Below are 24,591 nucleotides of genomic sequence, written 5' to 3'. Positions count from 1 at the left end.
TGTGTGCTTATAAGGTACTGAAGTGCCACAAAGAGAATATGGGAAATAGCTTTATAATAGGGATAAATAAACGAACTTCCTTTGTTCCATCCTCACCCCCCTTTGTGGGTTCCATCCACCCTGTATTCTGCTTCTCTTCCTCTATGAGTAAGAGAATGTCCAAAATCAAAGCACATTGCACTTGATTGCACCTTTCTATTCATCTGCATCTCTCCCCACTCCGGATTGCCAAGGCACATGCTGTGTACACAGGGAAAGAAAAGAAGGGGGGGGAGAGTAGTCTTGATGTGATTGGGGGAAAGGCATCCTTGATTTGATTCCACCCCAACTCTGTCTGGTGTTTTGCAGATGCACCTTGTATGCATTGATGAAACACCTCAAAAAGCAACTTTGATGAGATGGTGCACAATGTTGTGTTAAGATTATTTAGTGTCTGGGATTTCATCAATGCACACAAGTACATATGTGTACTCGTAAAACACAAAGTAAAAAATAATATTGGTCCAATCATATTACATCTATACCAGTCTTGGAGCACTGAAAGATCTCAGGGGTCCTTACATTTAGTTTCCTTGGAATGAAGGAATAATAAGATGGATAACATTTTCAGTGATATAAGGTTTATTTATACATTAGCAGGGAGTGTCCAGCACTGCCTGGATATTTTTGGAAACCAAAAATTACTGAGATTTTTGAATGGATTGTGAGTTTGGACCTGTCATGGCCAAAATAAGGTGAAGTCAATCCAATGTCACATTTTGGTCCACCAGCTTAATTCAAAATGGCACCCGGCATACAGACATAAATGGAACTTTTGTGCCATGTTTGGTGACAATATCTCAAGAGGCATTCATACTTACGTTTTTTGAAAATGGGCAAAGTCACACCAAATTGATATTTTGCTCTGCCATCTTGATTCAAAATGGTGTTTGGTGTCCAAATGGTGACAAAGCCTGCCACCTCACCCCAGAAACCCTTGTGGCGGCCAGAGACAACTTCCAGCTCAGTTTCAATCCTATAACAATATGTAAAGGTAAAAGGTAGAGGAGCCTTGGACAGTTAAGTCCAGTCAAAGGCAACTATGGGGTGTGGCGCTCATCTCACTTCAGGCCGAGGAAGACAGCTTTCCAGGTCATGTGACCAGCATGACTAAACCGCTTCTGGTGCAACAGAACACTGTGACGGAGCCCCCGGAAATGCAATATGTATGACCACACCTAGGGTTCCCATACGTCCGGAATTTCCCAGACATAGCCGGGATCCAGCTGTTGGAAACAGCGTCTGGGCAGAAATCTCTGCAATGTCCAGGGAAACCCATGTCAGAAGAGTAGTTTTTGGCGAATTTCTTCAAAAACTTTGGGCAAAACTGAAAAAAAGCTCAACGTCTTGTGTGTCTGGATTTTCACTTTATGAAATATGGCAATCTACACCAATACTTCTTTTCCCTTTTCCCTTTTAGCAGTGCTTTGTCAATGTAGGCATGCACATTGGAAGACATGCATGAACGAAAAGAATTGAAAACTGCACATAAAATACACTGCATATGAAATAATGTACCTCAAGAAATAGCTGTGCCTTGCTAGTTAACTGTCACTATTCATAAGATGTAACACTGGACAGCCATTAGGGATGGATGAACAACCCTTGCTTGCCTCAGAAAACAACTGGGTTTTATGTCTGCTCCTTGTAACAACTTGCAAAGCCTTGAGGAGTTGTGTCACTGCTTGCAATGATCACAAAATTAAGATAGGAACACCCACCGCACCCCACCCTCCCTCAGAAGCAATACTCCTGTGCCAGTCTCTGAAGGCGACAAGATCATTATTATTTTTTAAAAAAATAATTTATATACTTGTTATCATGCATTGGGTGCACAGCAAAGGTCACAGTAAAAACTATGCAGGTAAAGTACTTACATTTACAGTATAAATGCCTAAAGCTGAAACAAGCAAAGGCATGTCTGCATCCAACCCTAATCAAAGGAAGAGAGGACGGGAGAAGCAGAAAATACTACATGCTCCTTCCTTTCCAGGAGAGGAGAGGAAATGACATCACACAGGGCCCTCTCTACCAACTGTATTTCTATGGTCTTTGTACCTGCCTGTCAGCAATACAGCTCTGTGGAATTAGCGCCTTCTTGTGTTAACTAGCAAGAATATGCCATTGTTAGGTTTGGCTGCTAATCTCCCACAGTATGAAGGAGCACCGGACTCTCTTTTCCCGTCCCCAACATTAAAGCATCCTGACTTGCCTCTAATCAGAAGAAGAGATTCAATTGTAAGTCACCTTGTGTCTTCCCAATGAACTTGAATACTCAACCTTGGGAACTGTACTTGTCAGCAGAATCCATATATTTTAGTGAAACCCCAGAGCCTTGTTTAGTGCCTGGAGTTGCCTCTTTCCAATAGACATATATGTGGAAGTTCAGTGGCTTGTATCTTATTATCTGCCTCAGGCAGACTCACTGCCCAGTTCCCAGTCTGGACAGTGGTTTTGTACATCTTCCAGAGTACAACTTTTGTTTCCTTTTGGAATTGCAAGTTTTGCATAAGTTTGAATCACTTCTATCCTGGTTCGTTTGGCTGCTGAATCTGTTTTGGGGAAATAAGTACTGAAATGGTGCTGAACATATAAGACTCTATTCCTCTTTGTCAAATAACCTTTGAAATTCTTTAAGGCTAAGATAGGAAACCTGTGGTTTTTACGGATGCTGTTGTTATTATGGTATACATTTAGGACTCACCTTATTTTTGTGATTGTGATTTTGTGATTTCTTTCATAATGTGCCTTAATGTTGTAACTCGCCCGGGGACCTTAGGGTGAAGGGTGAGCAAGTTATTTATTATTACTGTTCTTGTTGCCAGCAGTTAGAGATGATGGAAGCTGTGCTGCAGCACATCTGGAGAATGGCAGGTTCTCACTTCTGCTTTAATGGACTTATGCAGCAGGACAACCTTTACTCAGAGAAGTTAGTTCCACTAAGTTGAATGGGACTTACTCCCTAGTATTTTGGTTTAGGTTTGCATTCAATCCATCGCAAGTTCAATTTCATTTTTTTAAGCATGGCATGAAGGCACATGATGCAGCAGGATTGCTGAAACTAAACATGTCTAGAGACTTTCAGTGTCTGCCTCAATGGAAAACTACCTGGAAACACTCCAGCTCCGTGGGAAAAATGTGGGTTATGAACATAGCTGCCAAGTCTCCTGCTGAAAAATGCGGGATCAGCAGCGGCGCAGCACCGAAAGTCGCTTCTACGCATGTCTGGACATGCATAGAAGCAACTTCCGGTGCCGGCGCTGCCTGATTTCCGGTGCCCAGACGTGGGCAGAGCGGCACCGGAAGTCACTTCTATGCGTGTCATGTGTAGAAGCGACTTCCGGTGCTGCTCTGCCCGATTTCCGGTGCCCAGACATGGGCAGAGCGGCACCTGAAATGGAGCCTCCCTGGCAGGTAGGAAATCCGGGGGATTTGCGGGATTTTTTTCTATTCGGGATAACAGTGGGAAACGGATTAAAATCCGGGGGTTTCCCGCTAAAAACGGGAGACTTGGCAGCTATGGTTATGAACGAAATAATTAAGCACATTTCTATCCAAAACTGAGCATGAAACTACATGACCTAATTCCTTAATAACATACCACTATATCAGATTCAGTCTCTTCCTCTGAATGATTCAGCCCATGGCAGGAGATTGCATAGGCATTCACCTGGCCAATATCTGCTGTAATCGTTAAAGTGCCATTGATTATTGAGGCATCTCCCTTCCAAGGTCAAAATCAGGATCCTGTCCTGAGAGGCTCTGGATCAATATTTATGAAGCCTGTAGCTTAATCTGTTCTATTTGGACTAGATGATTAAAGAAAAACACTTCAGCGGCACCCAATTTTGTTGTTAGAAAATATTCCACAAAAACGTTGCTGGCCATTCTGCATGCGCGCACTGCTGATTATGGCGCGGTCCTTTCCGCTTGTAATAAAAGTCAGTGCAGCTGTTTCAGGGGCAGCTGTATAAATGCAACTAAATCACAAGAAAAAAACTATTTATTCATTAAAATAGGGCTGGGGGCAAAAGAAGGCTGAAGTTATTAAAGTAGGACTAAAAGCTAGCTCCAATAAAACTCAGAGAAGTTAAAGATTAAGAGCGGATACGGTACCTTGAGTATATTAGTGGTATGAACTTCTAATATCGGAACAGAAACCCCAACCCAACAGACCCCCTTGTTTTTGGTAAGGGAAGCGAGAGAAAGGCATTTACAAGCAGAAACTTAAAATTCATTAAAAGTATGTTGCTGTGCCAGGCACGTGACCTTGGCGATTTTAGATTGTCAAGCGGTATACTTTCCGGTTTCAGAAAAGGAAAGTGCAATCCAACCACAGTGGCACAGAGGAGAAGAAATGCTCGCTAGACCCCTGGAGTCAATGGCTAAACTCTTGCTCACTTCAAGGGAACTAGATTGTGCTCATTGCACATTCTTTGGTTGTCATTGGGGGGAGGAAGGGAGGACGACCGACGGTGACAACCTTGTGAAAAGCTTCAACCAGCACCCTTTATCAAGTCCCACTCTTTCCACTAGAGGGATTATAGAATTATAGAACTCTTTAGAAAATACATCAGGAGTTGGCCGGGGCAAACTTTTTATCAGCGTTCGGCCATTGTTACTTGTATTTGTGTAGCCTTATGGTAGCAAGAGGTCACATTTCCATAAAGATAAATTCCTTATTAGACTCAACTGTGATCTGAGGTCATTGCATATCTGTGCCAGGACAGACTTAAAAGTGATGGCGAATAGGAAGTTTTTTGTGCTGCATTGTCCTGGTTTACTGAGTCTGGAGCCAGACAGCATTTGGACCAATATCAGCATGGACTAAAGCCGGCATATCTTTCTATTTGCTCATCACGCAACAATGAGTAAATAAACACTGTCCGCCATTGCAGACTGAGCTGTCAGTCCAATTAGGCGTGAGAGTGTCCCAGCGCACCCTGTTCCCTATATCTTTACCTACTGCTTCCCCTGCTCAGATGCCTGGGGGGTGATTTCAGGCAGACACAGCTGTATTCAGGCACAGTTACATGGCTGGAAGGGGTCAGGCCTGCTGTGTCAACACTAATCCTTCCTGTCTATTATCAGCCAGTTGGGCATTTGATTCGTGTCAAGTTTCTGTGTCCGCTGGAAGCCGAATATCACAGTCGTAAGATAACTTTTTGCCCTGCTTTCCTCCAATCACAGAAAGGCTTCTGTGTTTTCCTTTACTCAGTTGCCCAATCCAGTAAACTGAGGTTGAGGTCAGTGGTTGCTGATATGTGTGTGTTCTTTGACTGTTGCTATTTTTTCCATGCATGCAAATCTTGCAAGTCTTAAAACAGCTCTTTTAAGCACAGCCAGCCACAAGCTATGGATTGGAAGTCCACAATACAACAGGATTTTGCTTGATGTTTGGCTGTCCAGCTCGGAAGCCTATCCCCAGAGTAGGTTTAATGTTGTGAGGCACCAGAGACAGAGGTTTCTGAATAAGAACAATCCTTCCTAAATGAAGATTTCTCACATCCCTATCTGTGCTGTGCAGTATGACTGCCTGCTCAATATCGTTCTCTATTTATTATGTGATCAGCTGGAACCACCACAGCCTTGGGCCTTCAAAGCATACTTTCTTTCCATGGAAGATGCCAGGAATTGCAAGGAGGCAGGTTGTCTTCTGTGCTGTTTGTGAGATGAGATTTTCCCCATGGCAGGTAGCACTGAGTTTCTTGGGATTTATTAGTGTGGTACACAGTCTAGATAGGCAAGGAGAGCTAGCTACTCAGTTGTAAGTTATTGACCTGACAGTAATTATGAATACAGTCGTACCTTGGTTTTCGAACAGCTTAGTTCTCGGACGTTTTGGCTCCCGAACGCCACAAATCCAGAAGTGACTGTTCCGGTTTGTGAACTATTTTTGGAAGCTGAACGTCCAACGGGGCTTCCATGGCTTCTGATTGGCTGTGTAGAAGCGACTTCCGGTGCCGCGCTGCTGCTGATCCCACATTTTTCAACGGGAGACTTGGCAGCTTTGCTGAAGTCTCCACCATGCCACTGGCCTATTGTGTGGTCCGGAAATCTCATTTTCCCAATTGTAAAATGGAAACATTAGCAATTTAGCTAAAAGAATTATTCTGTGGGGGTGAAACGTTGTGTGTGTACATAAAATTATGCATGAACTACAGTATAGGAATAATTATAGTTTGTTTAACCATATCTGCCCACTTACTTGCTATAGCTATAGATTTTTCTCATGATAACCCAAAAACCACATTCTTAATAACCCTGATTTGTTTCGGCCACAACACTCCCAGGCTCTTCCAAGAACAAACACCTGGGGAATAAAGAAGGAATAAAATGTATTATGTTAAGAAAATCATTCTGGCCTGAGTCATGCTATCAGTCAAAGTCCCAACGCTGGAATGATGTAACCCAAATCAACAGAAATGAATATCAAAATTCATTATATATAGTTTTTTTCACAGTGTATGTGTTCATATTCTCAATAGAGTGGTAGTCCAATTCCTGTGTGGATTGGAGCAGATTTTGGCATCCAAAAGGTTAGTAGAGAAATATCCATATCTAAACATGTATAATATAAAGAAAATAGAGAATAACTTCTAAAATATACATGGGAATTTGTTTTCACTGATGAAAAAGATAGTAATAGCTATGATAAACTTTGTTAAAACCATACTAAAAATGCTTCTTTCTTACAGCCTCATCAACATGCATATAATATACTAGCAGGGCTTTTTTTAAGCGGGAACACACCAGAACTCAATTCCGGCCCCTCTCAGGTGGGCACCATTGCCATTGTAAGAGAACAAGGGAGGCGTTCATTGTGAGTTCCAGCACTTTTTTTTTCTAGAAAAATAGCACTGTCTACTAGTATATGATATTGGGATTGATTATTTCCTCTGGGGTGAAGACAGCTGAATCAGGGCTTTATTCAGTATAAGCTTGCTGAAAAATTGGTTTGGAAGAGAAAGTGACCATTGGACAAATTACATTGGGGAGAGGGTAAGAAGAAAGCAAAAAAAACAAACAAACGCAGTATCAAATCAATATGATATTGGAATGTGAAGGGGGTAACATTTTAGTTTACCTTTAGTTTTGATTTGGTTTTAGGAATGTTCCATTTTAGTTTGTGTTTCATGGCTCTTTGTGAGAATATTGACAACACTTCTCAAGTTGGCACTCTGATGCTTTCTCAATCCCAGCAGTGGCAGTCTTCAATGGCTCCCATTCATCTTAGAAATGACTGACAGGCAACAGGCAGACACAACAGAGAGACACGCTCTCAATGACAGCCAAGAGGAGAAGTTAGAGGGCAGTCTGACAATGCCCACACATCATTGGTGGCTGGTGGGGGCTGGCTGACTGGCTGGGTGAGGAGAAATAAGATTCACATCTGAGGGCATGGGAGAGTAAGGAAGAGTAACACCTACCTGGTCCAGGGTACAAGAGGGCACTGTCGGAATCAGCCCTCAATGTCAGAATTGGGGGTCGAAAAGCCAGCTGGCTCGGTCCCAGCTGGAGCATCTCCCTCTCAGCTTTGCCGCTGCGGAGATCCATCGACCTCTGCTCCTCCAATGTGCATCAGTGACTCAAGTTGCAGAGCATACTTGAGCACACATTTCTCAGCAGTGTAATCTGCACAGCAGAAGAGGCTTGAGGCTGTAGACACATACTAAACTATGTAATTATTATACATAAATCAGGACAAAGAAAACATGGCATCTCTCCTTGCCGTCTTCTCGGAGAGAGACTGAAAACAAAAGCAATACAGAGCGGAAGTTCCGCTCACACCAGCAATCAGTGCTGGAATGTAAACAGACATGTGACACGCAGCAATCCCATGTCTGCAGCACAGGGTGGAATGGAATCCCAACAGGCACCACTCCCATGAAAGGACTCGGAACTGTAATGGCATGGGTGCCAGACTCCCTCTCTTTCAGTTGGACATCCTTCTTCAGGTGGTCCACATCAGCAGGAGGTCACAATGGCCAGTCTCACTCCTTCAAGTGGTCAGTAGCTGCCTGTGGCTGCAATAGCCAATCTCTCTTCTTCAGACTGGCACTGCCACCATGAGGTCACAATGGCTACTTTCTCTTTCCTTGAGACAACCAGCATGAGCTCACAATGCCAGTCACAGAGCAACATCATACGTGGAACAAATCTATCTCCTCTCTCTCTCTCTCTCTCTCTCTCTCTCTCTCTCTCTCTCTCTCTCTCTCTCTCTCCCTCCCTCCCTCTCTCTCCCTCTCCCTCTCCCTCCCAGCAGTTCAAACCAGGAACAGTCTTCCTTTCTTATTGAGGTGGGCACCAGCAGTGGACAGCAATCAGTCTCTCTGCCTCAAATGTGCAAGGTTGTGTAGGCAGAGAAGCAGCAGGTGAGGAGAGCTGGCAGACAAACCCCCCCATCCATTGAAGGGTTTCTGTTTTCAGTGGGCTCCCTAAAGTGTCTTGGCACCAGAAGTGGGTAGAGGCAGCCACAGACACATGGGCCAAAGCTTAATAAAATAATAATAATAATAATAATAATAATAATAATAATAATAATAATAATAATAATATATGCCCTGCCCATCTGGCTGGGTTTCCCCAGCCACTCTGGGTGGCTCCCAACATAATACTAAAAGCTTTTTAATATTTTTGAAAAGCTGTTTGAATATTTTAATATTCACAGTAAAACGTCAAACATTAAAAACTTCCCTAAACAGGGCTGCCTTCAGATGTCTTCTAAAAGTCAGATAGTTGTTTATTTCCTTGACATCTGACGGGAGGGTGTTCCACAGGGCAAGCGCCACTACCAAGAAGGCCCTCTGCCTGGTTCCCTGTAACCTCACTTCTTGCAGCGAGGGAGCCACCAGAAGGCCCTCGGAGCTGGACCTCAGCTGAATGATGGGGGTGGAGATGCTCCTTCAGGTATACTGGGCCAAGGCTTTCAAGGTCAGCACCAACACTTTGAATTGTGCTCGGAAACGAGCTAGGAGGCAATGTAGGTCTTCCAGGACTGGTGTTATAACCAGGGCTTTTTTTTTTCCAGCCGGAAATTGCCATTATAAGAGAACAAGGGAAGCGTTCATGGTGAGTTTTGGCACCTATTTTTCTGGAAAGCTAGCACTGGTGATAACATCTATCAGGATTGGGCATTGTGATAAAGGCAAAGCAGCTGGCTCCAACCTGGCAGAAAGAGAGCAGACACCGTCAAATGCAGCAAGGCTTCAACTTTCCGTGTCTTCCCAGCAGGGGGCTTAGGAGAGAGGTAGGAGATGGGGACGGATGGGGACAGAAGCAGTAGACTATTGAGAGAGGAAGATGAAGGGAGAAGTGGTGGAAGACTGACAGGATAGGAGGAGTTGAGAACAGAAAGGTATGGGCACGTAAGCAGGCACAGAAATGCTCACTCTTGAGCAGGCAGTTCGTCACTTACCTGAAACAAAAGCCAAAAATGGGGTGCAGAAGACAAAAAAGTTTATTGATCTTATGTGTCTTGGGCCCCAATGGTCCTTCTTCGAGGAGATTCACAGGCCAGTAATTCAAAATTCAGGCATGCAACCTCTTTTATTTCCTATACTACACACAGCCAATTAACCAGAAACAGAAGAGGTGGGACCTTCTGAAATCTGAATTGCTGTTCAATGAATTTCCCTGAAGAAAGGCTTGAAAAACAGTGATTCGAGGAGAGTGCAGGGTCACCTCCACACTGTATATTTAAAGCACATGGGTTCCTCCCAATGAATCCTGGGAACAGTAGTTTGTTAAGGGCACTGGGAAATGTAGCTTTGCGGGAGGTAAAATATAGCTGGCAAGGTTATTCGAGGGAAGCCATGTGCTTGTATGGTGCTGATGTGACCATTGGATTGGTAAAACCATGCTTTCTACAGACGTTTAGAACTGCTGAAATGAAGCACACGTGCGGCCGTTCTCTATATAAAGTACACATTTAGGAAATAAAATGCTGTATTATCAAAAAACGGGGGGGGAGTCATATAAGGGGCATTATGCTGGCATCAGAGTACCTGTAAAATGTTTAATATGCACATGGGAATTCTTACAATTCAGGAAATGAAAAGCAAAATGTAAAAAAGCGCCTGAACTGTCTCTCCCTGTTTGAATGGAAACGAGAATGTTACTTTTATATGGAACTGTAAAATCAAGATAGCAAGGTTGCATCCCTAACCCAACTTACCTTAGTGTAAGCCTATTTACCTTAGTGCAAGCCTATAAACTTACCTTTATATTTAAAGATCTAAAAGCAGTTTAAAGGTAAAGGGACCCCTGACCATTAGGTCCAGTCGTGACCGACTCTGGGGTTGCGCGCTCATCTCGCATTATTGGCCAAGGGAGCCGGCATATAGCTTCCAGGTGATGTGGCCAGCATGACAAAGCCGCTTCTGGCAAACCAGAGCAGCGCACGGAAACGCCGTTTACCTTCTCGCTGTAGCGGTTCCTATTTATCTACTTGCATTTTGACGTGCTTTCGAACTGCTAGGTTGGCAGGAGCTGGGACCAAGCAACGGGAGCTCACCCCGTCACAGGGATTCGAACCGCTGACCTTCTGATCAGCAAGCCCTAGGCTCAGTGGTTTAACCACAGCGCCACCTGGGTTTACATCTCAATAAAAATAAAGCAGTTTACATCTCAATAAAAACTCCAAATACAGTATATAATATTAAATATAAATTCTGCATTCAATATGGTGGCTATTCCTACTAAAATTCCACATTTTAAGCAATAACCATCCGTACCTCTGTATTCCACCAACCACACACTCTGACTTTAAACATGACGGGAGAAAACCTGAATTTAAATACCAGATTTTGCTCACACTACCAACTTTTGTTTGGGCTTGTGACTTGATTTGAACCAGGACTTCCTGGCTCACAGCTCCCACCATTAACTGCTCTGCTGTGCCAGCTCTCTCAACTGTACTTAGTTTTATTTATATTTTCTCCATCCTCAGAGACTAAAAGAGAGAGAGGGCTCCCATTTCAGAGTCCTCTGGCTTGTTGTCATCTCCAAGCGCTTGCCACCACTTTTGTAGCTGCCGTTTTCTGGCTTGCCACTCACCCTCTCTTTGGAACTAATTTCACTCTTGATTAGCAGGAGTCAAGCGCCAATGATTGAGAAGGAAGGCTCAAGTATCCTCAGTCAACCATGTTTATTTGCCCTTGCTTCAGTCTTTCTGTTTGATGTGAAGTGGACTTTCAGCAAGTCCTTTGGAACAGAGAGAGGGGGGAGGGTCAATGGCCTGGTAGAATAATGGCAAGAAAGGAGAACTTGTGCGTGCTCCTTTAGCAACCTCTAATGAGAGGATGGAAGGAGTGAAGCTGAAACAGCTGGCAAAGCATGTTCCCAAAGGCCATTTACTTGAAATATTTTCCGTGACCCCCAAATATTGGCCTGGTCTGGGAGCAACATGCCTTGGATGTTCCTTCTACCTCTTTGTCTAAGGACTTTGCAAACCGATTGCTTACCTATGCTTCTTCGCCGCTGTGTCAAATTGGGCCCTGGAAAGGCCCTAGGACTCTGACTGTGAGAAAGTACCTGAGACAACAATATTGCCTCACAAACAGAAAGAAAAGGAGAAGGGGGGGGAGGGCAATCGTATCCAGCCAGGGACACTTACTGAGAAGTTCTGTTAGTAGGAGATGCATTTGCTGCTGAGTCATTATTTGGCCCTCCAGTCCTGGAGCTGGATTGTTTCAGGGGTAAAATTCATTTTGTGTCTCAAAGCTTTTCTGGGTTAGCATCTTTGCTGCCAGCAATAAAGAGAGATTAGCACCATGTCGTCTGAGTCATCAACCAATGTTTCTCAATAAAAAAATTCCTTCCAGCAGCACCTTAAAGACCAACTAAGTTTTTTTATTTTGGTATGAGCTTTCATGTGCATGCACACTTCTTCAGATACACTGAAATAGAAGTCCCCAGACGCTTATAGAGAAACTTATAGAGATGCATGTAGAGAAAGGGTGGGTGGTGGAAATGGGTGATTGACTGACTGATAGCTGGTGATGACTGTAAAGGTAAAGGTAAAGGGGCCCCTGACCATCAGGTCCAGTCGTGTCCGACTCTGGGGTTGCGGCGCTCATCTCGCTCTATAGGCCGAGGGAGCCAGCGTTTGTCTGCAGACAGCTTCCGGGTCATGTGGCCAGTATGACAAAGCTGCTTCTGGCGAACCAGAGCAGCGCACAGAAACGCCGTTTACCTTCCCGCCGGAGCGGTCCCTATTTATCTACTTCCACTTTGATGTGCTTTTGAACTGCAGTTCCACCACTGTGCTAACTAATACACCCCATGGGTAAGACATCTCTTCTTTTTCACTTTGTCAGAAAGGTATTCATATGTCCTCTAACACGTCAAGAGGAAAAACTGGGGTACCGCCTTCTGGGGCCGAGCTCCTGCATGAGTCATGTGACCTGCAAAGGTTCATTCCCCCACCCCCACCCCCAGCGTGGGATTGCAGCATCCAAAACGGCTGCCGCACTCTCATGTGAAAAATCAGGATGCCCCTCTTTTCCCAGGACAGTTGAGGGGTTTGTATTTGTAAACAAAGGGAAAGAAATGAAAGCAAATTGCATCAGTTGAAGGCTTTACCACATACATGGCGAGAATGAAGATGCTTAAGCTTTCCTTGCGCTAACAGTCATTATTATAAAAGATATGCATGTTAAGCGAAAAGCAAACCTGAACCTTTGTTTTCCTGGTCAGCTTAAACAATATATCTGCCAACATCTTTTTCTGTTCTGCTGACAGTTCTTATCTTACCGCATTAATGCTGGCATAAATTGTCCATCAATATTCAAAATGATGGGCTCACTAGCGCATGACTGGAATTTCCATTGCAGCCGTGATTCCCCCCCCCCCCCAGCTCAGATGTGCATTGTATGAAGCGAGCCTTTCCCAGTCTCTTGAGAGCTACCAAAAACAGTAAAGGAAAAGGCCAGTTGGGGAAGAACTGTTCACCATTGATAAATGCTAAGTATGGTCAGAAGCACAGAGGAAAAGATCTTACACCTATTTATTCCAAAGTTTTGGCATGGGTACCTGTGCACAATAAGTGCATGTTTGTGCCTTGTTCAGCTTCTCTTGTCAGAAACTGCTAATGTTGAACTGAGAATTATCCATAGAGAACTTTCAACTTGAAATTAAGGTGGCAGGGGATCCCAAAATGGATTTCAGGGGGTGGGTGGGCATTTTTGAAAGTTTATGGGACTGAACCAAAGGATTATGGCAGCATTCTTTTTTTCTTTTTCTTTTTTTTTTGGAAAAAGCCCCCAAAACTAACAAGCAGGGATGTGTCCATTTGGCAGCATTGGGAACAGGAGAATATTGAGGATGGCAAAAAGGGAATTTCTGAGGAGGGGTGAGATTTGTCCCACATATGGGTGACCCCCCCCCCTTCTGGGAGGGTGGGGTTTCAGTTCCCAGCTGTCATGCAAGTCCATCCCGCCCTCTTTCAGCACTGAACATGGTGCGCATATCAGTGGCTGCGCACATGCTGATTGTGAGCATGAGGGCAGGTCCCTGTATTCAAGTTTAGAAAGAGAAATAATGATATATTTCATATTAATGCTCCTTTGCTAAATATGTGGGATTAGTGAGGGGTGGGATAAAACCACAACTCTAGCTTCCCAGCAGGTGAGTCGCTGTTGCTTACCAGGAGGGGATGGGCAAGTTGGTGTGCTGCAAACACACCAGCAGGAATGCCAGATTGAAGGGCATTTGCACCATGCCTGCCTCCCACTGTTTATTGAACCTTCATCTTGTTTTGTTAATGTGGACGTTATATGACATTGCCAGCAAGCGATTGTTATTTTGCATGTTTGAGTGCAATTTTACTGAACTTTTTCAGTGAAGAAAGTGAGAGGATTTTTAATGCTTTCAGATTTTCGCCTGGGCCTTTATGAAAAACCTTAAAACAGCGCTCCATGAATGCATTGTTGATAAAGGGATTTCCCTTCCTTCCTTCCTTCCTTCCTTCCTTCCTTCCTTCCTTCCTTCCTTCCTTCCTTCCTTCCTTCCTTCCTTTTTTTTTGGTATACAATTTTTATTAAATTTTCTGTTTTACAATTTAAAGTGCTGGAGGGAACGTTCTTTCATATGTGGTGGACTTGAAAAAGGGTAAAAGAGTATTGGGAAATGATCCATAATGAATTGAAAAAAATGTTTAAAAGTACTTTCCCAAAACAAACCAGAGTCCTTTCTGTTGGAGATCATTCAGACTGAAATTCCCAGGTGTCAAAAAGGTTATTTATGTATGCCACTGCCTATGTTTTGTTAGCCCAGAAATGTAAAACGAGCAAGGTCCCAACCAAAGAAGAATGGCAACTTAAGTTGACATAATATGAACAGCTTGCAGAGTTAACATATAGAATAAGAGAACAAGAAGAACATATGTTTAGAGAAGATTGCAAAATGTTTATTGAATATATAGGAAATAATTGTAGACAGTTGAAAAGATAAATTCAACAGTGTTTTGATGGATGCAATAATGGAATACTGAATGGTATAGTTTTTGTAAAATATGCAGGGATTTATGATATGTAAAATGAACCATGGAAAGAGAAGGGAAGTCATTGATATCTTTCATTTAAAGCATCAACATAAAGCAAATCCCTGTTTACTGTCTGGCTATTCTCAATTCCTTTCCTGCTTATCCACTTGAATTTTAGTTAAAAGCAGCAATAAAGAAGCAGCCAACATTTATGACACTTGGCTCTTCCAAATGGGCACCGATCCGAAAGTTTACAGGTGCATAAAGAGAAGCAGGATGTTTTGTGGAAGGGTTTGGGTGGGATTGCCGGAGGCATCGACAAGACGAATTTAGGTAGTTGGAAACTGTACAGCACAGTCTTGAAACATACTGTGTTGTGTTTTTTTAAAAAAGAATATACTGTCTTGGTTTGGCTGCCCCTTCACTTTCGTCGATGGCTAATTGGCCTGTTCTGTTAATGAATGTTCATCGCTTACACCAAGTAATAGGCAAAGGCATCACTATGTTGCTTTGCATATTTCTAGCCAGGCTCAAATGCTGGCCTTGCTCTGCTCACTTTGATTCATTCCGGGAAGCTCTGTAAAGTGTGGGCATCCCAATTCAGCAACAAAAGTGGTGGCAGAAGAATTTCACAGACCCAAGTGGCAAAGCTGCCATTTTGCACTTCCTTTCCCCTCTGTTACTTTTAAAGCATCACCTGAAACTCATTAACCAAATCATTTTATAGTGCCAAAACCTCAGTATCACATAAAAATGCATTATGAAGTATGTTAGGGTTGAGTCAGGGTGTGTGTGTGTGTGTGTGTGTGTGTGTGTTGGGAGAGAGAAGTCTTGCATGATTAATGCAAGATTTTTAATGACTCTCTCCAAACTCTTGATTATTCTCTGTGGCCAGAACCACAGAGCTTGGTACGTACGGAGCAGTTTCGCTGCTCTAGGACTAAATTAATGAAGGCCAAGTGAGATACAAAGAATGAATGGTATTTAAAAGGCAGATCTGGATCTGCATCTGGCATCAATTGGACAACTCTACTAAATATATTTGCAGCTGATCCAAGATGGGATAACGCAAGAGTAAGACCCAGTCTGCACTAATGTTCTGCAAAGAAAATTATGTGAACATTGATTCCGATTCAAAGGTGCTCTTCCATTTGTGGAAAGAGTGTTTCTGTCAACACAAGGGCCTCTGATCTAGTGGGGGGGGGGCTCCACTAATGTATGTAGGGTGATGAGGACACAAGGCAATTTTTATTAATTCCCACCCCCTTCACTTCTTCCTCTGGTCCACTTCTCATGCTATTCTAGAGGGTACCCCAAGCATAACAAGGCAGATTTTCAGGGACACAGTGAAAGCAGGAATCAGCGAGGGGGGAAATTCACCTCCCCACATCTCTTAGTGGAGTGCTCTTGCTGTGAGAGGCTTGGCTCCAACCCAGGATAAATAAGGAGCGAGTCAAGAAGGCGCAGGCTTGTGGTTTCACAACTGGCCTTGTCGTGTGCTCTGTGCCACTCTGTGTCCAATGTGAATCTTACCTAGACCTTTCCTGGTTAAAAGCCTACACCAGAGACTTGCCACACAGCACTCAGGTTCTGGGTTCATCTTGGTCACAGACACAATGGACGGTTGTAAACTATTCTGCTTATGCATAGAATTATAGTGTCAATTCTAAGCGCTCTCTCTCTCTCCCCCCTCTCTCTATCTCTCATGTGTCTATGTCTGTGTATAACCATATCATAGAATCATAGCATTGGAAGGGCGCACAAGGTCATCCAGTGCAACCCCCTGCAAATGCAGGAATCATTTGCCTAATGTGGGGCTTAAACCCACACATCAAGTTTTTAGCTCTTTAGGTTGTAGAAAAAATGTCCCGAGCTCAGAAATTAGAGGATGGCAGATTCTGCTTAGGGACAGGTTTTGGGTTTTTCTTCATTTCTCAGTCCCCCGTCCCCTCCAAGTCTTAAGCTCATTTATGCACATCTCCACATCAGTTTGATAGCCTTGTGAAAATTCACAAGGAGTTGTATATATGCATTCTTGTACACATTTACTTGGCTGCATTGCAAAATTTGGAAAAAGTGTGAATTTCAAAGGACGGCTGTGTTTCAGATTGCACATTGTATTTAGAAAGCTGAAAATTAGGTAGCAGCTTTAAATGTGAACAGAATCTCATTTCTCCCTCCCTAAATCCTCTAATTTCACTACTTACGGGTTTTGTTACAATCAAGCAGTATGCAAAAGTTGTGAATTCTCATCAGTGCAAGCAAGATTTCCCCTATTTTTTTATTTTTATGAATAAGGAATTAAAATTAGCATTTTTTGCTGCCTTTTCTTTTCAAAAGAATATGCAGAAGGGCCAGAATTGGAATCCTGGCAATAAAAGAAGCAATGGACATGAAAGCGTAGGCTGCTAATTAAAAACCTTAAAATCATATCACAATGACTTTAAAATGAGAATGATCTCAGTCTAATCACATAATACTTTCCTTTGTCCTCTGGGTCATGCAGTCACTCAGATGCAATATTCAGGAAGCACATTTCATTAGACTAAATAAAGCTTCAATCATGTGTAAAATTTCCAAGTTGAATAGGCAGCCATCGTATCATTCATCAGTCCCCGCATATTTAATGGGTGTAATTTCTTCCTCATATTTCTGTGTTTATTGTTTCATTTTTCTCTATAGGAATCCAGCCACCTTATCGAGATTGCTTGTTGTCAAGGCCGGGCTTGAGTAAATAATGCAGCTGAGGGTGGACTCGCTAATATGTTTCCTCTAGATTGTCAAGGAATGGGGGAAAATTTGATTGAACTTAGCTTGACATTCAAAGTGTTTGGATGCAGGGAGACTGCGCAGAGGGAGCAGGGAGGGGAGGGAAGGCTTCCTAGCAAAACCTGCTGCTTGCTGTGAAATCCATAGCTGCCAAGTCTCCCGTATTCCCCAGGAAACCCCCGTTTTTCCAGCTGTTCCCAGCTGAAAAAACGGATTTTTTTTGTTTCCCCCCGGTTTATTCTGGTGTGGCGGCCATTTTGGAATTGGGCGGAGCATGATCAGAAGCGACTTTTATGCCGCTGTGCCCAGTTCCAAAATGGCTGCAGTGTGACTTCTGGTGCGGTGACTTCTGGTGTGGCGGCCATTTTGGAATTGGGCACAGCAGCATCAAAAGTCACTTCTGAGCATGCTCCGTCCAGTTCCAAAATGGCGGCAGCGCTACTTCCAGTCTGCTACTTCCGGTCCGGTCCCTTATTTCTCAGGCTGGAACTTGGCAGGTATGGAAATCTCATCACTTTATTAGAAGCTAAACGTGCAGCCTTGTTGGATCGTTATCTGTCACTAAATACTAGCTGCTGGGAATCACAAGTGGGCACTCAGATCATGATCTCAGGCTTCTCATATGTGTGTGGTTGGCATGATAACCACGCAGCCCCTGCCGCACATGAGAATCCCTTGGGTCTATCATAAATTATTATTATTGAGTTTATATACCACCCTATATAAGGGAGGGACCCAGGTGGCTCTGTGGGTTAAACCACTGAGCCTAGGGCTTGCTGATCAGAAGGTCGGCGGTTCGAATCCCTGTGACAGGGTGAGCTCCCGTCGCTTGGTCCCAGCTCCTGCCAACCTAGCAGTTCGAAAGCACGTCAAAATGCAAGTAGATAAATAGGAACCGCTACAGCGGGAAGGTAAACGGCGTTTCCATGTGCTGCTCTGGTTTGCCAGAAGCGGCTTTGTCATGCTGGCCACATGACCTGGAAGCTATACGCCGGCTCCCTCGGCCAATAATGCGAGATGAGCGCGCAACCCCAGAGTCGGTCACGACTGGACCTAATGGTCAGGGGTCCCTTTACCTTTACCTTTACCACCCTATACCCGGAGGTCTCAGGGTGCTTCACAGAAAATATCACAACATATATAATCATAATAAAAGCAACAACCCAATGACATACACACCCCACCCAAAAAGAGCCACATTTTAAAAGGGCATAGGATGTCAAACAGATCAACCCAAAGGCCTGGTTAAAAAGGGACGTTTTTGCCTGGCGCCTAAAGATGTATAATGAAGGCGCCAGGTGAACTTCCCTGAGGAGAGAATTCCTCAGACGGGGAGTCACTGCAGAGAAGTCCCTGTTCTTGTGTTGCCACCCTCCAGACTTCTCGAGGAGGAGGCACATGAAGAAGGGCCTCAGAAGATGATCTCAGAGTCCAGGTAGGTTCATATGGAAAGAGGCGGTCCTTGAGGTATTGTGGTCCTGAGTCGTTTAAGACTTTATAGGTCAAAACCAGCACTTTGAATTGGCCCCGGAAACTAATTGGTAGCCAGTGCAGTCGGACCAGGATCGGTGTAATATGTTGAAACCAACTTGGTTTGAGCAACCTGGCCGCTGAATTCTGCACTAGCTGAAGTTTCCTCGACACAGTAATAAAAACATGGCCTCCATGCTCAGAGACATTACAGTGGTACCTTGGTTTGCAACCGTTTTGGATTACAACCACATCAAACCCTGAAGTGTGTGTCCCTTTTTATGGATTACAACCCATTTTTTTTTGGATTACAACCATATTGTTTTTGGGGAGGCCCCATTGGCAAAAGCTCGCCTTGGGTTACAACCTGTTTTGGTTTACAACCGGACCTCCGGGACGGATTATGGTTGTAAACCAAGGTATCACTGTATAGTACTTTTGACATGTGCAGAGATATGTTACATCAAACATAGGGGGCGAGCAGGATCATAGCAGCAAACCCAGTTACTGTCATATGTGCATGTGATTGCAACATGTAGAAGACTTTCCAGACTGAATGTGGAGAAGTATTAAATAGTGTGCCCTGGGTTCATTGGAGGAAGGGTGACTTCGAAATGCTCTTAATAAATAGATCATAAATAAGCTTGCAAAGGGCAGTTTTGTAGGCAATAAACATAGGGTTGCATGAAAGACATCTGTGGCATCAGTGGAGCAGACAGGGCCGGCTCTAGGGGTAGGTTGGGTGGCATGTGGTGCCAGGGTGCTGGGCCGGCAGGGTGGCGCTGTGCAGTGAAGCCGTGCTGCGAGCTGCGCCCGTCCACCAGGGCGGGGGCGCTGGAGCGATCTCCGCACCACTGCGCCAGGGCGCCCGACATGCTTGAGACGGCCCTGGGAACAGACGTCTGCTCATGCAACGGGGCTTCTCCTCCTCCTCTCCCCGCCCCTCTGCAGCTCCCTGTGCATGCTCAATCTGTTCCAGACAGTTGGGAACTGCATTGGTTGGGGTATGAAGGACTGTAGGGGGGAGGAGAGGAAGTGGAAGCTTCCCATGGTGAAAGCCATGGTCCTTAACCACATGCCCAAGCCTATGTGTAAAGAGTTTGTATGCATGATGCAGACATAGAAATGAGTGCCTATACATTGGGGATGGGTGAGATTTGCTGCTGTATTCCCGAACCCTCCAGAGCCCCCTTCCTGGATTAAGCATGTGAAGCGAGCCGTGCCAAGTAAAATTCAACCTTTTAAAAATTCCTGTTCACAGTGGCATAGCTGCCAAGTTATCCCTTTTTTTAAGGGATTTTCCCTTATGCTGAATAGGCTTCCTCGCGAGAAAAGGGAAAACTTGGCAGCTATGCAGTGGTTAAAAATCCCCTATCTTTAAAGTATGATTCAAATTTCTGCAACATTCTTAAAGGGGTGAAGGGACCTCACAGTATTGCTGATTCTCTCTCTCTCTCTCTCTTTGTTTTTTATATGGCTTGGGCAGGAGGAAACATATTTTTTTGAAATATATGTAGGGTGGGCCCTTCCCTGGAAAGAAAAATTCCCAGTGGTCTGACTTCAAGGCTAATAAAAAATGCTTTATTGTTTCTTTTGTTGATCCTACTAACCAGACAGCAAGCCTCTTGGGCATAGTTAGGCCAACAAATTCAAGCTTGTGTATCCAGTGTCTCATACTGCTTTGGTTAAAATTCAGGTTCCCGGTGAAGAAAAAGAAGCTCTTGGGCTCCTTGTGATTCCTCATTTGCCTTCTATCCATGTTTATGATGCAGGCGATTCTGCAATGGAAGTGATTTTTTTTAAAGCAAATTCTAGAATTAGGCTGCAACCCTATACTCCTTTACCAGGGAATAAATAAGTAAGTCCTATTGAAAGTTTTGGGAAAAGATGAGTAGTGGGACGACAGGATTGTTGTTGTTTAGTCGTTTAGTTGTGTCCGACTCTTCGTGACCCCATGGACCAGAGCACGCCAGGCACTCCTGTCTTCCACTGCCTCCCGCAGTTTGGTCAGACTCATGTTGGTGGCTTCGAGAACACTGTCCAACCATCTCGTCCTCTGTCGTCCCCGTCTCCTGGTTCCCTCCATCTTTCCCAACATCAGGATCTTTTCCAGGGAGTCTTCTCTTCTCATGAGGTGGCCAAAGTATTGGAGCCTCAGCTTCAGGATCTGTCCTTCCAGTGAGCACTCAGGGCTGATTTCCTTCAGAATGGATAGGTTTGATCTTCTTGCAGTCCATGGGACTCTCAAGAGTCTCCTCCAGCACCATAATTCAAAAGCATCAATTCTTTGGCGATCAGCCTTCTTTATGGTCCAGCTCTCAGGACAGGATAGATGTATGTAAAATTATACATGGTGTGGACAAAGTGGAGAAAGAGAAGTTTGGAGGAGAAATCTAAATATATATAGAATTACATTTCTGTACTATCCTTCATCCATAATAACAAATAAAACAATACCCCCCCCCCAAAAAAAAGCAGGAGAAGAATCTGAATGAAGTAGTCCTTTGGACTGATCCATATTTCTGCAGCAGACACTGTAAAATCTGCCATGGGTAGAGCAGACAGAGAGGTCATAAGTGTCAGAATAATTACATCTGAAAGGAAGCAGGAACAATGAGCATAGAGCAGGCATAACAACCACAGGCTTGATACTCTTTAGCATTACAGAATGCTTGGCATTTGTCAAGAAGCTGTCTCTGTGCTTCTGAAATATCACTGTGACAATACTGATACAAGTGAAATGTGTTCATGAAACGACTGGGAAGCTTGCTTGCCTTAGATGTGCCATCTTTGCAACTAAAGTTCATATTAATACAGGAGTGGGATCACAGTGACTGCTGTGACGACAGAGACCTGTAACTCATAACGGCCGCCTCCTGCATTGTTTTTGCTGCGTAGGCGGCACCAAAAGGACCTCACTGGGGCGCAAGCCTGGGCAGTGTTTATGGAGCTCCTGGGTAGCCCAGGTGACAAGACCCAACTCTCGCCCTTGATGATGTGGTCCAATGGAAAGCGGAGGAAGACACCAGCTTGCTGCAGGAATTGCTGGAAAGAGGCATACAAGGTGCTGCCCGACTCTCTTAGGGACCCCACTCTGGATTTCTTCCCTCTACAGCACATGCAGAAACCAACTTATTGAATGTTGGACACATCATTGGTCTTGTCCGCTCAATCTGCCAAAGCCTGTCTTCACCTGCAGGGGAAGTCCCTAACTCAGCAAAGGTTTGAGACCCTTCGGCTACCCATATCTGGTTTAGCCAGGAAGTTGAAGTCGTTTCCCAGGGTTGGGACCACTGTCACATGCTGACAGCTTCTAGGAGCCACAGGTGAGAGCTGAGTGCAGGGTGGGGACCAAAGGTGGACAAACTAACCCAGAAGAAGCACAACGTGTCCCCCACAAGAGGTACTACCCTTCCCCATACACCCCATAAAACCCCACCACTGATATATGATATAATATGTGGAACCTTGTAAGAAACTAATGTCCCTTCCTAAGCCAAAGAAAAATATTTTGGGCATCCTCAAGCAGAAAAAGATCCCTCAACTCTTTCTTTTTCCCAACCAGTTTTTGACTGATATTATTACAATTTTGTATGCAACCTTTTTGTATTTTTATGAAAAGTGTGGCCTATAACTATTTAAATAAATGAGGAATGCAGGCACCCTTAAATGCCTAGAAGGCTCGAGGGTAGCCTGTTTGAAGTGGTGCCAAGGGATACCTACGGGGACTCTGATGGGTCGCAGGTGGCACTGTGGTCTAAACCAGTGGTCCTCACCCTTGGGCCTCCAGATGTTTTGAGACTACAATTCCCATCATCCCTGACCACTGGTCCTGCTAGCTAGGGATCATGGGAGTTGTAGGCCAAAAACATCTGGAGGCCCAAGGTTGAGGACCACTGGTCTAAACCACTGAGCCTCTTGGGCTTGCTGATCGGAAGGTTGGCGGTTTAAATCCTCGCAACGGGGTCAGCTCCCGTTGCTCTGTCCCAGCTCCTGAAAACTTAGCAGCTTGAAAGCATGCCAGTGCAAGTAGATAAATAGGCACCACTGTGGCGGGAAGGTAAACGGCTTTTCCGTGCGCTCTGGCTTCCATCACAGTGTTCCGTTGCACCATAAGCAGTTTAGTCATGCTGGTGACGTGACCTGGAAAGCTGTCTGTGGACAAACATCGTCTCCCTCGGCCTAAAGTGAGATGAGCATCACACCCCATAGTTGCCTTTGACTGGACTTAACTGTCCAGGGGTCCTTTGCCTTTACCTTTTACCTTAGCCAGTCATCTACCTGTGGTAGATCCCTGCTTATGGCCCATTTGCCGTGAACGAAGCCAACTGCATGCCACTGTAAATCTGCTCAGTGAGAAGAGAGCAACCACATGCAAAAGGGCAGGTTCAGGTCAGATGACCCATTTGCACTATGAAAAGGGAAATAAAACTCCCATTATAAAGAGGGAGGTCACAGGTGCCAGTCCTTAGGTTGAACAGGTGCTAAGCTCACTCTGACTTTGTCTAAATAAAACAGCAACCAGTTCGGTAATATATTTTAGACCAGGCACCCCCAAACTTTGGCCCTCCAGATGTTTTGGACTACAATTCCCATCTTCCCCGACCACTGGTCCTGTTAGCTAGGGATCATGGGAGTTGAAGGCCAAAACATCTGGAGGGCCGCAGTTTGGAGATGCCTGTTTTAGACTAACAGCTTTGTTGTATCCTATTAAGCAGCTGTGGCCTGCAGCAGCCCATTTTGCTCGATGCACAAAGTGGTCACCCTTCTGTAGATGTGCCGGCTAAACTGTGGCAAGCAGCTAAAGGTGACCTGCACGTCTCTTTTCATAGATAACTCTTGAGGGAAGGATTGACATTGTCTGTGAAAATTAGCGCAGAAACTTTCGTAGCAAAAGGAAGATCTAATCTTTGCAACCATGGGGACTATATTTGGCGCATGGGAAGCAAACGGGAGTTTGGGAATTGCCCTTTCCATTTCAGCAGGTGTGGCAATACCGAACAAGGAAATAGAGAATTTCTTAGTATCTCCAGACTGCAATGATAGCAGCTGAATAGGCATAGGCCCATATGCTTAACAGGACAAATAACCAGGACTTTATATGGGGAGCAGATGGCCTTTGTTGTGGGCCCTAACTCTGGCTCAGAGGTTTCTCCAATTAGGTGGTCTGTGGTGTGTGTTAGCTCTTTCTACATATTACTTGTTTGGGATACTTGTTTAGGATGTTGAAGTTGCAAGTACACTTCCTGAGTGCAAACCTCAGGTTATTAACATGCCCTCAGACTCCCACAGTTTCCTTGTTTGAAAACGTCTCTCCTTGTAGAAATATAATGTTTACCAGTTCTTCTTCCAGGCTCACTTTTCCTCTCCCAAGAGTATTTTGCTTATGCATCCTCTCGGAGGAAGTTAAAAGGACAAATTAACCTGCCAGAGAGGAATGATAAAGCTTCTATCTTTTTTTAAATCAGTTTCTTTTTTGAAAGGCAGCGACTGGTGTGCTTTCCCGCCTCTTCATCAGCTCAGCAATCACTTCCATCATGACCATAGCAGCAGCATTCAAGGTGCCTCTATGTCACTGAAAAGGGGGAAACAGAGACTCAAGCTGTGTCTCTGAGTGTGTGTTTAACATTCTTGCCTTGTAGCACATAGGTAAAAAGGTAAAGGACCCCTGGATGGTTAAGTCCAGTCAAAGGTGACTATGGGGTTGTGGCGCTCATCCCGCTTTTCAGGCTGTGGGAGTTGGTGTTTGTCCACAGACAGTTTTCCAGGTCATGTGGCCAGCATGACTCAACCGCTTCTGGCCGTGACGGAAAGCAGGGGATTCAAAC

General features: G+C 44.5%; 2 long non-coding RNA genes across 4 annotated transcripts in view; one reads left to right on the top strand and one right to left on the bottom strand.

Annotated features, from left to right (window-relative positions):
• Window positions 1–10,629, bottom strand: part of LOC148686166 (uncharacterized) — a 202,510-nt gene extending 191,881 nt beyond the window's left edge. Inside the window, exon 1 of the long non-coding RNA XR_015948854.1 lies at window positions 10,450–10,629. This is a non-coding gene — a long non-coding RNA (uncharacterized LOC148686166). The remainder of the gene's footprint in view (window positions 1–10,449) is intronic.
• The window catches only part of LOC148686165 (uncharacterized), an 85,411-nt gene that overhangs the window by 7,422 nt on the left and 53,398 nt on the right, over window positions 1–24,591 (top strand). The gene's annotated exons all lie outside the window — the stretch shown is intronic.

The sequence above is a fragment of the Zootoca vivipara genome, chromosome 3 (assembly GCF_965207765.1).
Source record: "Zootoca vivipara chromosome 3, rZooViv2.hap1.1, whole genome shotgun sequence".
In the NCBI taxonomy this organism is placed as follows: domain Eukaryota; kingdom Metazoa; phylum Chordata; class Lepidosauria; order Squamata; family Lacertidae; genus Zootoca; species Zootoca vivipara.
Note: the sequence above shows the minus strand (reverse complement) of the source record. Positions and strands in the feature narration are given on the sequence as shown.